Source organism: Abramis brama (assembly GCF_963993115.1).
Source record: "Abramis brama genome assembly, chromosome: 20".
NCBI lineage: Eukaryota > Metazoa > Chordata > Actinopteri > Cypriniformes > Leuciscidae > Abramis > Abramis brama.
In genome coordinates this window covers 17,239,674-17,252,732 of record NC_139982.1, presented here as the reverse complement: position 1 = coordinate 17,252,732, position 13,059 = coordinate 17,239,674, and the positions used below count along the sequence as shown (strand labels likewise).

Sequence of the window (13,059 nt, the reverse complement as noted above, 5' to 3'; positions counted from 1 at the left end):
ATTTGTGAGTACATTATCTCAGTCTGACACATTGTACACTGTCTCAGATTGGCATATTTAGTCGCAGTAATAGTGACCTCATAAAAAAGTACTGTACCATGGTACAGTGAAGGTATTTGGACTGATATTTCTCTGATATTTGGCCATTCTGAGAGTATTAGCATCTGCTGAAAACAGAAATGGAAATGTTCACATTATTTCCACAGTTCCAAAATGTTTTTATATTTTATATACAGTACATCTACTTTGCTACCATTAAATTGTAATATATATTTTATACATTTACTTTATTATCTAAATTACGTATATATTTTAATTAATACATTTACTTTATTATCTAAATTACGTATATATATATAATTATATTTATGCATTTATGTGTGTATATATGTATACATATATATGTGTATGTATACATATGTATATGTATATATGTATTATATATATATATATATATATATATATATATATATATATATATATATATATATATATATACATACATACATACACATACATACATACATACTACACATATTGGATATGTAGCCAAATATTCCTACTACTTCATTATGCACACTTAAAGGTCCAGGTTTAGAGGTCAACTCAAGTCGCATGGGCAAACACACACACACAAACACACGCATGTATGCCTTCAGTTTAATACATGGGTGTGTAACACTGATAGTAGGCAACGACTCGTTCAATAATCGCACTTCAACTTGAAGGACTTATCTCAACATCATATCGCCTCGATGGGGGACCCTAGTAACAAGAGGGGCGGGGCTTCGTGTTCCAGAGGCAGGACCGCAGTTCAGCTCGCGCTGCCTCTGAATCAACTCAATCATCTCTCGCGCACGAGAGCGCGTGCTGCCTTTTAGGTAAGAAATCGTGATTTTTTTTCTCTTGTTCTTATTTGCAACTGAACCGTTTTGATGCATCGCACGTGTAGTTCTTCTTTTGTTGTGAGTTCAAGGCGCTTTGGTGTTGATTTATGGTGGACATGTTATGATGGAGCCGAATGAATGGGCGGTGTTGAGTCTCGTGCGGCGTGATGTTTGAATTCTGCATTCTGTCAGTGAATTTGAAGCCAGTGATTTATTCCTCCTTACATGTGAGTGGATTGACCGTGCATAATAATTATCTATCATAATTTTGCTTGTTTGTAAAACAATTTTATATTCAATGATAATTTTAGCTATTCTCAGAGCATGTAGAGTTGCTTGTCACAGTTTTACCTTTTCTGGATATGTTGTAGTTTAGTCGCGCTGATTTTAGGTATCATGAAGTCCTACGGCGTATTGACATCGAGGAACGGGGTTGCGTAGCCTCCCTCTCTCTCTCAGCTGATGGATGGATTTCTTTGGAAATTATGTACGGCCTATTTACATGCAAGGTGCTAACGCAAGCTGTTTGCAAATTATTTAAATGTAGCGATGTGAACGAATCGTTTTTTTTTTTTTTTATCTGGATCTTTATAATGAACCGACTCAACAAACTGGTCTGAGCGAATCGGTATGAGCGCCTCTCGATTCAGTAACTCAGCTACTTAATACCGATAACCGTGATTGAATTCAGTATAGAATACTTGCATACGTTCATATGCCATGTCTTTATATCACATACATATTAAGATTAATATGCTAGTAGTCCGTTCCATTCGAATTCCGCGCGTTAACTTCGAACAAGACCGACTCCAATTATCCGGGTTAACCACTCACTGGCTCAGAACCATTTGATTCGAACACGTTCGATTCGTAACGAGTCGAACATCGATGAGCGCGCTGATTGGGTAAGAGCATTTTGGAGGCAACCCAGAATTTTACTGATTGTGGTAAATAAATGTAAGTTACTTTAATAGCGAATAACAAAAATGTTAGGATTATACTAAAACAGATGTTGAGGTTGTTTTTTTTTGTTGTTTTTTTCATGTATAAAGATCCGATTTATACCATCATGTACTGTGTGTGAAGTTCATATTATGTGTAAAATATTATTTGGAAATATTTAGTTTCAGTTGTTACATCATCATATTATTTTTTCTACTCACTATAGTACTGTAGCCTACTGTTAGACGTATAATTTATTTATTTATTTATTTAGTATAATATAACACTGATTTTCTCTAAACTTCCTTTAAACATCTAATCTAAATCATGGCAACAACAAACTGGACAAATTAAATGACAGTAAATAACTTAATAAATCTTAATAAAATACAGAAAAAAAAAATCTGATTTGCTTATACTGTAGCAGCCTTTCTTAAATATTTAAAAAAATATATATATTTAAGCCTTTTCATTATTATAACACCGCCAACTGACCTCAGTGTCCTCAGAGTTATGGCATAATGTACTATATGGTATGTATTTATTATGGCATATATCTCAAAATATCTTATTCCATTATTTTTTAGTAAAATAGGCCACACCCTTCATATCTCATCAGCTACAGACAGCCATGTTGAATTCAAAAATCAACGTGTCTGACTCATCTTCTGAATAATTTTTTGACATTGGCACTCGAGACTACATTTATGGTTAATTTGGTACAGATCGGGCCAAAAACCTAGGAAAAATTCCCAAATGTAGTTTTATTTATATTTAATATCCTTGTTAGAATGCGTCTCTTAAAGCTGTAATTTTGAATGTAGAGCATTGCAATTTGTAGATTAATTTGACCTGTCGCCATATTAATCTGTCATATGAGCCCAATAGTAGCTTGATTGCAAAAACACAGTAAGAAACATTATGTTATGTCAGATCTCCCAGGAAAGCTATACAGGAAAAAAAATATAGGCTATATCACAAGATGATGCACTGATTCCTTAATACAAAATGCATTCGTGCCTACAACATAATGTAGTCATATTTGCTTTAGCGTTACACACACATCTGTTTTTCAGCACGCAATATAAAAAGATATGGTATTTGCACTTTAAGTCTTTAACGGCAGTCTTCTCGACAGTTAATAGCCTGAAATGGATTATTGTCTTAGGTAATCACACATAAATGGATATATGGAGCGTGTGGAAGTCATGTCCATATATCCGGCAGTTCAGGCTCTTTGATGAAATCCGTGTTTTCCTCTAGTGCAGCGCCACACCCCTTGGAATTCGTACTGTACTTCAAAGGCATGGCAACTCGCAATGCATGAGTGTTACATTAGAGCAGTGTATTTCAGTATAAAAGGGACTGAACTATAGCAAGGATGAGCATATTGTTCTTCTTGGCAAAATCACCTTAAGGTGGATCAGTAGATCTGGATTTGATAATTATGTGTGATCAATACAGTTTTATTGAAAGTATGCATGTCATTTATGCATCACCACCATCACATACTCGAACGGCATTGATTGAGGCAGAATGGCGCATGCAATGTGACTGTGACACATATGCACTTTGACCTAGTTTTAACAGTCTATTAACATCATCAATCAATCATGACCTTAGTGCCAGTTGCTTTAAAAAACAACAACAACCGGATTTGTTTGACCTGGAATGCGTTAACTTTCACGTTTATTTTGCATAAACTGCTTTGAAAGTTTTGAATCGGTGTCAGATGGAGGGAGGCCGCCGTCACTACTGCGAGGAAAAGGAAATTAGCGCTGCTGTTTGACAGGAAAAAGGGATGTTTCTGTATGCGCTGGACTGTGTCAAAGTCATATGAGGTCAAGCTGGTGAACTCTCAGTATTATATTTTGTTCTTAAGGAGACATTCATTTTAGTATGGCGAAACCATCGGATGTCTGTTGCAGCATTACTCGAGTCAAAAGTAATTAGTATGAAATGGGATGGCGTTTGATAGAGCATGCAATCCTAATGATGTGTTTACATACAGCGCAAGTTAGACACTTATGGTAACATGAAAAGGCCATTTATGAAAAGTTTTATAATATTTTATAATATACAGTACGTTTATTTATGTTAGTTGTGGTCTTTGAATCTGATTGGTTGAGAGGCGATTAGCACCATGTGATATTCCACCAATATCAGCACGGGGACTGTTCACTGTTTGTATTACTCCGCTTGTCTCTGCGTATTCTAGAAAGGCAGCATTTCTGCCAGCAAATGTCGATGGCGGAGGAGAAAACCAATGATAATTTTTTTAATACTACTGTTTTAGGTTTTTCAGGAGAGAATGTAGTTGTTTGAACCTGAAATTGTGGTCCGTTACTGATTCCAAATTACATGACAATAATTGTAGTTCATAACGTAATCCATTACATTACAATGTTAAAGGTGCAGTGTGTGATTTTTAGCGACCTCTAGTGGTGAGGTTTCGAATTGCAACCAACCGAAGTTACGGTGGCCGACAGGAAAAGATGTCGTCGTCTGAGACAGCAGAGAGTAGCCAGTTAAGCAATGAGGTTTCTTTACAAAGATGAAGTTAAGAAATTATGTTTACTTAATTATTCAGTAAAACGAAATGTTATTGCGAATTTTATTGTTACTTGTTCATCATTGTGTCAGTGTTTTATTCGCTGACTTTAGCTAGTTTCTTTGCACGAAGAACAACATAGTGACGAAACGCGTTTGTCCGTTTAGGGCTACTATAGAAACGTCACGCATTTCAATGTAAGGGGACCCGCGGTGTGTGTAGATAGAAATGGCTCATTCTAAAGTAAGAAAAACATAACGATTCATTATGTAATGTCTTTATACACCACTGAAAACATAGTTATGCATGATGTGATATTGCATTTCTGTCAACATATCCTCCTAAATATTACAAAGTGCACCTTTAAGTGACTTTATGACGTAATGATTAGCCTAATTTGTTCGTCAGGAGTTAATTTGATATGTAATGTTGCAAAGTTAAGAAAAAAAAGTCGTCAAATGCTTTGTGGCCTCTCAATTTTCCATAACAGCCACCCGACTAGTGGCTGATCTGTGTGTGTAATTTCACTGACTTTCTGAATGTATATAAATGATATGCTTTTTTAGAAAGAAACATTTAAAACATTAAAAAATCTATAAATTATGAATGATTTACTGCCATTGTGTGAATAATATGTAATTATGTAATCAATAAAAAAATACTGTATTTTGATTACAAGTAGGCTATTTTAAATTGTAATATAATCTAATTACAAGTACTGAATTTTTGGAATCTGATTACGTAATCCAGATTACATGTAATCAGTTAATACCAAGCAATGCTGGCTTTGATGTCTCGGTAGTGGCTAAACAGGAGATATAATTCATTTTGGGTAGACATGTGCCGGTATTCGGTAATGCGATAAATCGCGGTAATGAATATGCACGATATTGTTATCGCGGGCACTTCAAAATACCGTGAAAAATAATAGATAAGAATTTATATTTATAGAACGCGCATTAGCTTATTTTCCATCAACCACTTAAACAAACACTGCGTATATGCTGCGCGAAACACGTGCGCACTCTGATGTAAACAATCCCCACATGAAGCACTGTGTGCATGCGGCGCAGTGCGCGCTCTAGTCTAATGTAATCCTCACATGGAGAAGAAGCACGGCGGAAGGAGGAACGCTGCCGACGATTTATCCCCCTTCTAAAAGCAGGGCTGTCAACTCTACGCATTCAGTGTGAGACTCACGCCATCAACACTTTTCACACGCTTTCGCCCCACACATCCATTTTCTCACGCAGAGAAAAATCACGGAGCAAAGAGGACACTGACACCGACAGACTGGACAGAGTTACTTTTGATATGAAAAAAATTCTCAGCTCTCATGTTCTGTCCATTTTATTACGAAATTCAGACAATAAATACCGTTTTGGCGCTTGTAAATGTGACGTGACCGATCGCTGTAACGCCTCAGTTCAAGCAAACCGATCCTCTGTTACTTTTTATTTAAAGATACAGTACAACTTACTGAAAGGTATTTATGCCTCATACATAATATCGATCAGTGTTTTTCAGAGAGGTCAATAAAACTGCAGGTGAACAATTATGTCACAGAACGTTACATTTACCTCAGGAAAGCCATTTAATGACCAACACGTTAGTTGACTAGAAAAAATAGCTAGGAGTATTTTGCCAAATATGTGCACTATATTACATTTGTATTATATTTTTACTTGTGTCATAATTTATTATAATGAAAACTAAATTGTATTTAATTTAATTTGTTAATTTTTAACCTTTAATAATTATAGCAATTAAAATATCGTGATAATACCGTATACCGTGATAAAAGCTCAATCAATTAATCGCAGCATGAAAATTTGATACCGGCACATGCCTAATTTTGGGTATTTCTAACAGGCAATCTTTGGTCTCATGATGATTCTGTTATTTGTTCCCGGGCAAATAGTTTCGACTGACACCTGTCATGTGAAATTGAAACCATTGAAAGGATGCTACAACAAAGATATCGGCGCACACAGACATGGCAAACTGATTTATTATTTTTCTGAATTTATGACTTGTCCTAGAGAATGAAAGCTATACTAGATTCAGCCATGCAGGTAATCAAACACTCTCTCTCTTCCTCTTAACTGAAGCAGCCCATTTCTTCGTGGCTAGTTCTGAAGTGACGTTTTCTAATTAGCAACGGATGCTTGGACTCAATTTTTAAACTGTCAACTTGAGTTTTGAATCTGTGGCGGAAGAAAGTAGTTCCGCACACAGGAGGTTTTTTTTAAGACACTCAGTGTTTTTTTCTTATTAGTTTCAATTCATGCATTGAACTGTTATATAAAAGAAATATCATACAAATAGTTGCCAAGTTGCCCTTTGCCATCCTCTAGCACTAACTTGAAGTTAATCTTTTAATAACACTAATAATTGAATTAGTCAACAACACTGTAAATTGTAATCTTTAGCAAATTTTAAAATGAATATCTATTTTTCATACAGTAGCCTACATTATAATATCGTGATGCCTACATGCAATTATAGCTTTTAAAATCATTAGTTTCAGTTTTTCATGTTTTATTTGCATGATAAAAAATAATTTTATCATGTATAGAATTTAAACGTCGACCATAACATGAAATGCTTATCAGTATCAGCCATAATTTGAATATCAATGCATCCATGAATATATCCATGTGCATTATTTCTTAAATTTCTTTTGATCCCACAAGTCTAATTTGGTTGCATCCTTCTGATTCATGAAGTCTGACTTGAGAAAAGGCCTCTGGTACTCTGACTTGACACAAGAGGAAGGATGTGTGTTTTTGTGATGAAAGGGCACTATGGGAATTAAAATGCATGATTAATGGACAGAGAGCTTGATGGGAAAGGTTATTACTCATTATGTGTATTGATTATGTTCTGCTTCTTTTTTTCAGCTGCGTGATTTAAAGATGTACTGAGCAACAATCGTATCTTGATAAAACAAGTTTCCCATGATCTCAAATTTGGTCGTATGGCCACTTTTTTAATATGCAATTGTGAATCTAGAATAAACTGGTCAATTTGCCAAGTTTGAAAGTATGAAATCGTGTAAAAACTGCAATATTATGCAAGTTATAAAACTTAAAAAATTGTTTCCATATCATCAGAAAAAAGAAAATACAGATAACACCTGCTTTCTTCTGGTTGTATATCCCCATATGTGAGGTTATAATTAGCTCTCCCTCGAAGTGTCACAATCTGGGATGCAAGTTTTTGCTTGCCAACTACATCTGATAAAATGTACGACACCAGTGACACCACACGCTGAGGACAAAACAAGAATATATTGGAGAGAAATTGGAAGAAAATGTAAATTCATGTTAGGTCTGGCTTTGACTTGATTGTTCAAGAAACAAATTAGGAGAAATATTTCAGATGCTGCCATTTCTGTGCTAGTGTACATGAATATCTCATGAGAATTGACTAATTGACTACATATAGTGAGTAGTTGGTTTATATAGATTTCTTTTGTTGTGCATTGTTGTGTCAATGAACATTTTAAGATATAGTCTCAAGTTAAAAATAGTCTAACAATAAAAACACGTATAAAGACACCTTTCAAACGGTTGCGCTCCAGCTGTTTTTGAACACAAGAACGCATCTTACGCAAACATACCCATATAAATGTGTCCGATCAGGGTGAAACCATAATTATGCAAAACAAGCCACCAACTAGTCGATTTTGAAACTATCTTGTTTTGCAGATCCCTAGAATCAGGATTCCTCATGTTTCTCACTGTGTTGGAAAAGTGAAAGCTCAAAGCAGCTTTGTTTTGCTTATTGCCAATTATATTTCATCCTTCTGGTGACCTTGTGCTTTAACTTATGAGCAATTCAGTGACGAGAGCTTTCTGAATGATAAAAGTGATGTTTGATTCATGTAGTGGTTTTATCCAAGATCAGGAGCTCCGAGAACTGTCGCGTTAATGCTTAGTCGTAGAATTACTAACGAATTCTGTGACGCCCCATCAATAATGTATTGATCGATTGAGACAAAGTACAGCACTTTCAAGACACTGTAAAAACCAACTGCCAACTTCATTCTATTCTCCTCTGAAGCTGGTATGAGGTAATATGATCGGGTAATTAATGTGAGTAATATCAGCTTACCTCTTGATACATTCCCCGTATGTATTTTCACAGAGAGGGTGTAATTAAAATCATGCCTTCTGAGTGTGTTTTTTTTTTTTTTTTTTGCATTGACTTGGATCAAGGACCTGCTGTTAAGGAGGTCATTATCAAATGGCTTTGGATTACATTGGGCCGTTATGTCTTGGGTAATTTAAAGTTCTTTTAGCGTAAGGCTGTCTTCTAAAATGTCAATTGTGAAAAGGCAGGAGGTCGTTGTTTGACTGTTGTGGATGGTTGGCTAATCTGGCTATACACATTTTAAGCTTAAACTAATACTCTTAAATAGGCCTGCAGGCATTAGCACTGGGACATTAGCATGGTGCTAAGTTAAAGGGTATAGGGAATTAGACCAGGATAAAAATCAATAATTTATTTATAGTTATTGGTATGGTTCATCCAAAAATGGAAAATTATGTCAGCAGATAGTCTATTTCACTAGTATATGGCTTCAGAACATCTAGTTCATGAGTGAGATGAATAATTTTATGGTGCTTTTTTGTCCTTCATGGAGCTTGAAAGCCACTGGTCAGTTTACTTTTATATGGAATAGAGCAACTTGGACATTGTGCAAAATACCTCCTTTTGTGTTTCATAGAAAAAGAAAAAGAAAGGACAATTATGATATTGTTTTTGTGTGAATTATTCTGTTAAATCCATTGTACTTAAATCCATCCACCAAATACTCAAGTACACCAAATATCCCGCTTAAGTATTCCATAGGATCCTGATGCTCTTTGGCACACTGGAAAAAATCGTAGTGGTAGACCAATATGGCAGCCAAACTGACCATTTTAAAATGGTTTCTGTGGGGTGACGTTTTGTGTAGCTGATTTCTGAGGCTCTTGATTATAATCTTTATTGCATATGGTTCATTAGGCTAATTGAATGAAATTTATTCACTTCACTTATGGAATTGATTCCGAGTAATTAGTTCAAATCCTAATACGCTGCGGTCGATTTGCTTGGTTTACTATCAGTTTAGTTTGATGTGTTTTGGTTTGGTAAATTAATGTTTTCTACAGCTCTTACTAAATACTTCATGAACAGTTCTGGATTGAGCCGGACTGATCTGATAAAGCGTTGTGTTTTCTGCATTGTAAACCTAGTCATTATAAATACAATAGATGGAGGGATACAGTTTCTTGCAAGTTAGACTAACCGGGTAATGGACGCCCAATTTAATGGTATTCATTGTAACAGCTGGCAATTTCCCTTTAACACGATTCAAGAGCTCTAAACGATAAGCTGACTTGTAACTACTGACTCTCCCTTTCCCTCTGCAAATCACTTAGCAAGTGCTTTCCCTCTTTCTGGTGTTGGAGTTGTTTCATCTCCAAGAATAACAGGCCTGCTTGGAATTCCTCAGGAAATGTTTAGTCAATGGACCAGGAGACAAAGGGTTCATGGCTCATCGTCAGTGGAGAGAATCAGTGTGGTGTTTGTCCTGAAATGAGCGTGAACATTTGGGTGTTTTTATGGTTGTACTGTTTAGTTTTAGTTAAACCTTTGGGTTCTCTATCCCACTCGTATGCTAGGTTACATCATCCCAGCATAGATTGTTGAATACTTGTCTGATGAATTTTTCCCCCCCAAATCCACAGAAATTATATAACAGAAACCTTGGGGACAATTTCTCTTTTTTCGTTTACTCAGCCTCATTTTGTTAAAAAACATATGTTGTATGACTTACTTTATTCTGTGGGGGAAAGAATTGTACATATAATGAAAGTCAGTGGGGTTCAGTGTTGTTTTGGACCAATTGACTGACAAAAACACTTGAAACATTCTGCAAAATATCATATTTTATGTTCCACAGAAGAAAGAAAATCATTCAAAAATGTCATATCTCAAAGACAACAAAAAAATCTAAATTGACCTAATAACTTTTCCATCCAGACCTTGTGGGTGATAATAACAATATTATTCAGTAATACCATAGCCTAAATTTTCCTACTTTCTTTCCCATTGAATATTCAGCATCACTCTGCAATTCGCAACATTGTGGAAGTTATATGCATTGTGGATCATGTTTTCTTTAACACTAAAGGATCATTCGTGAGCTCCGTCAATTATTTTAATTGCAAGGATCAGTGTTGACTTTGATTCAAGCTGTTAAAATGAGCTCAGGCCAGTAGATAACAGGAAGAAATGTAGTGCTGTATCTTTTGTTCCGTGAGGCTGTTTAGGTTGAATAGAGGAACTTTAATCGGGCTTGTCCATGTGAGTCGTCCTCATTGAATGTTTCCTCGTCTGGCTGGATCCTGCTTGTAAAGGTCTCGATGTGGATTGGGTTATTGTCAGGTCTGGTACTCTGTGGATTTGTAGTGTACAATAGAAGAGGACAATGTGGTGTTTGTTTAGGTCTGTTTTGCATGCTTGCGTCAAGAGCAATCGATGAAAATTGTTCCATTGAATAAATAATGCCTGAAAGCAGGGACGTCAGCATATTTACAGCGCTATACTCTAAAACCATTAGCGGTAGTTACGTGCCAGCTCTCATCGAAGTCAAGATGACAAAATCTTTCCCATGAGTCCTTTTATGAACCACACCTCCACTCGTTTTGCCTTTCTTTCCCAGTGTTTTTCCAGAAGAGCGAAACTCGGCAGAAGTGTACAGTACTGGGGGGTGGGAGGTGCGGTTCTATGGGTCTCATTGTTGGAATGATTCTCTCCCCCTCGTTCACGTTTTCCAGCTCTCCACTCATTTCCTCTCACCTCTCCTAACAGTCGGAGAGCACTCCGAGGGGGCTCGTCTGGGATCGGAAGTAAGCAAAATAAAGGGAAGACCAACAGAGTGTGTCCGAGTGTTCGGGCGGTGCTCTGTGATTATACAGGACTCTATCTATGTAGATGTGTTGTGGTTCTGTTGCTGGGTTACTGCTCAGGGAGTATGGGGTGATGGGAAATGGGTCATGCAAGGAAGTCACTGTTTGATCAACTTTGGAAGGTTAGTACAGTTGCCAGGGGTTTTGTCCTTAGAGAATTATTGTTAGAAGATTGTTGCTGTTGATGGTTGACAGATGTTCATTATGTTAAGAATCAAGGTGAATATGATTGCTAATATGAACATGTTAATGATGACAGCAGTGTTGAAGATAATTCCTCTTCTATAGGATGCAATTACTCCACTTATGCTGCTTCATCATTATCACCATCTGTGGTATGTGCTGTATATGTGCTGACTCAGACTTCTACCTCTTTAAGGTAGAAATCAGCTCTGTAACTGGTAAGACCTTAGTAACCAAGTCTTTTCTGAAGAAATTAAACTCCATAACATGATTCTGGGTCAGGCATCTTCAACCCTGCTCTTTGATATCCAGGCTGCATTCCACTCCGAATTTTTATGCCCTTCACATGCTACCTTCCCTCCTTCCCTGTGGACTCGGATGTGCGTTATTGCATATGTTGCACGAGGGCCCACTACTGGCGGAACTCGTGCATAAGGTTTAAATGGAACACACTAAGCCCTTGAACACTTGGAATTCACTATGGAGCTAATTTATTAATTAAACCTTTTTTCTTTTCTTTTTTTTTTCTTTTTTTTACATATAAATTTGTTTAATGCACCGTTCTATATGCATATAAGTTGTTGGAGAAAATATATAAAATCTAGGGGTGTAACGGTTCACAAAATTCACGGTTCGGTTCGATACAATACACTTGTGTCACGGTTCGGTTCGGTACGTTTTTGATACAGCAAAAAGAAAGAAATACCAGAGAAATTTCCTTGATTTAATTTTTTTTATTCTTTTTTTTATTAAAACTAACATCATAAAGTATGATTTTTTTTTTACTTTGAGCAATTCTAGAGCTATAATTGACTCTTCTTAGGAGCATATAAAACAAAACAGCTCCTTGGAAAAAATGAAATGTAATATTGTAGTAGTTATAAACAAAGGTTTATTTTAGTTCAGATTAACATTTGAGGGCAGCAATTTTATTCATAATGTCAAAATAAAAACGACGTAATGTTACTTGAAGGCATTATAGCCTACTATTCCTGCCAAACTTCCATGGTTGCAGTTAGTGTTACTACAGTAAATCCATGGTGAATGTTGCTGATCTGTGGAAATTTTGGTCGGCAGGAAAAATGGTCCAACGAACCGTTCGGTTTGAAAATGCGTACCGAAAACCGAACCGAAAGCCTCGTACCGAACGGTTCAATACGAATACGTGTATCGTTACACCCCTAATAAAATCCTACAGGTATATGACACAAACGAAAAGAAAATATCCATAGTATAAACTTTGACTGTGAACATAAGGTAGCAACAAGTATTATGTGACTAAGGGGCTGTTTACACGACATAATTTTCAACTAAAAACGTAAAACTTTTTATGCACAACAGCGTTCGGGTGTCTGAAAACACACGTTTTTGAAAACGGTCTCTGTGTAAACAACAAAAACGCAAATCCCTGAAAACGATGACGTCATGCACATTCATATTATGTGTTCAATCTATAATGTTTCTAATCTAATTGCCTAGCAGCAGAATACAACGTTTTTTGTCGTTTTCACGGATCTGTGTGAATGGGGAT

At 36.2% G+C, this 13,059-nt stretch overlaps 1 protein-coding gene across 3 annotated transcripts in view; it reads left to right on the top strand.

The window, feature by feature from the left end:
- Nucleotides 1-774: 774 nt before the first annotated feature.
- tln2b (talin 2b) overlaps nt 775-13,059 on the top strand; it is a 161,549-nt gene continuing 149,264 nt past the window's right edge. Inside the window, exon 1 of one of the 3 annotated variants that reach the window (XM_084095065.1) lies at nt 775-881. The gene's annotated coding sequence lies outside the window, so the exon portion shown is untranslated. Of the gene's footprint in view, nt 882-945; nt 1,115-11,454; nt 11,468-13,059 lie in introns of those variants that run through there. The other 2 variants (XM_084095066.1, XM_084095068.1) reach the window with 2 other exon arrangements.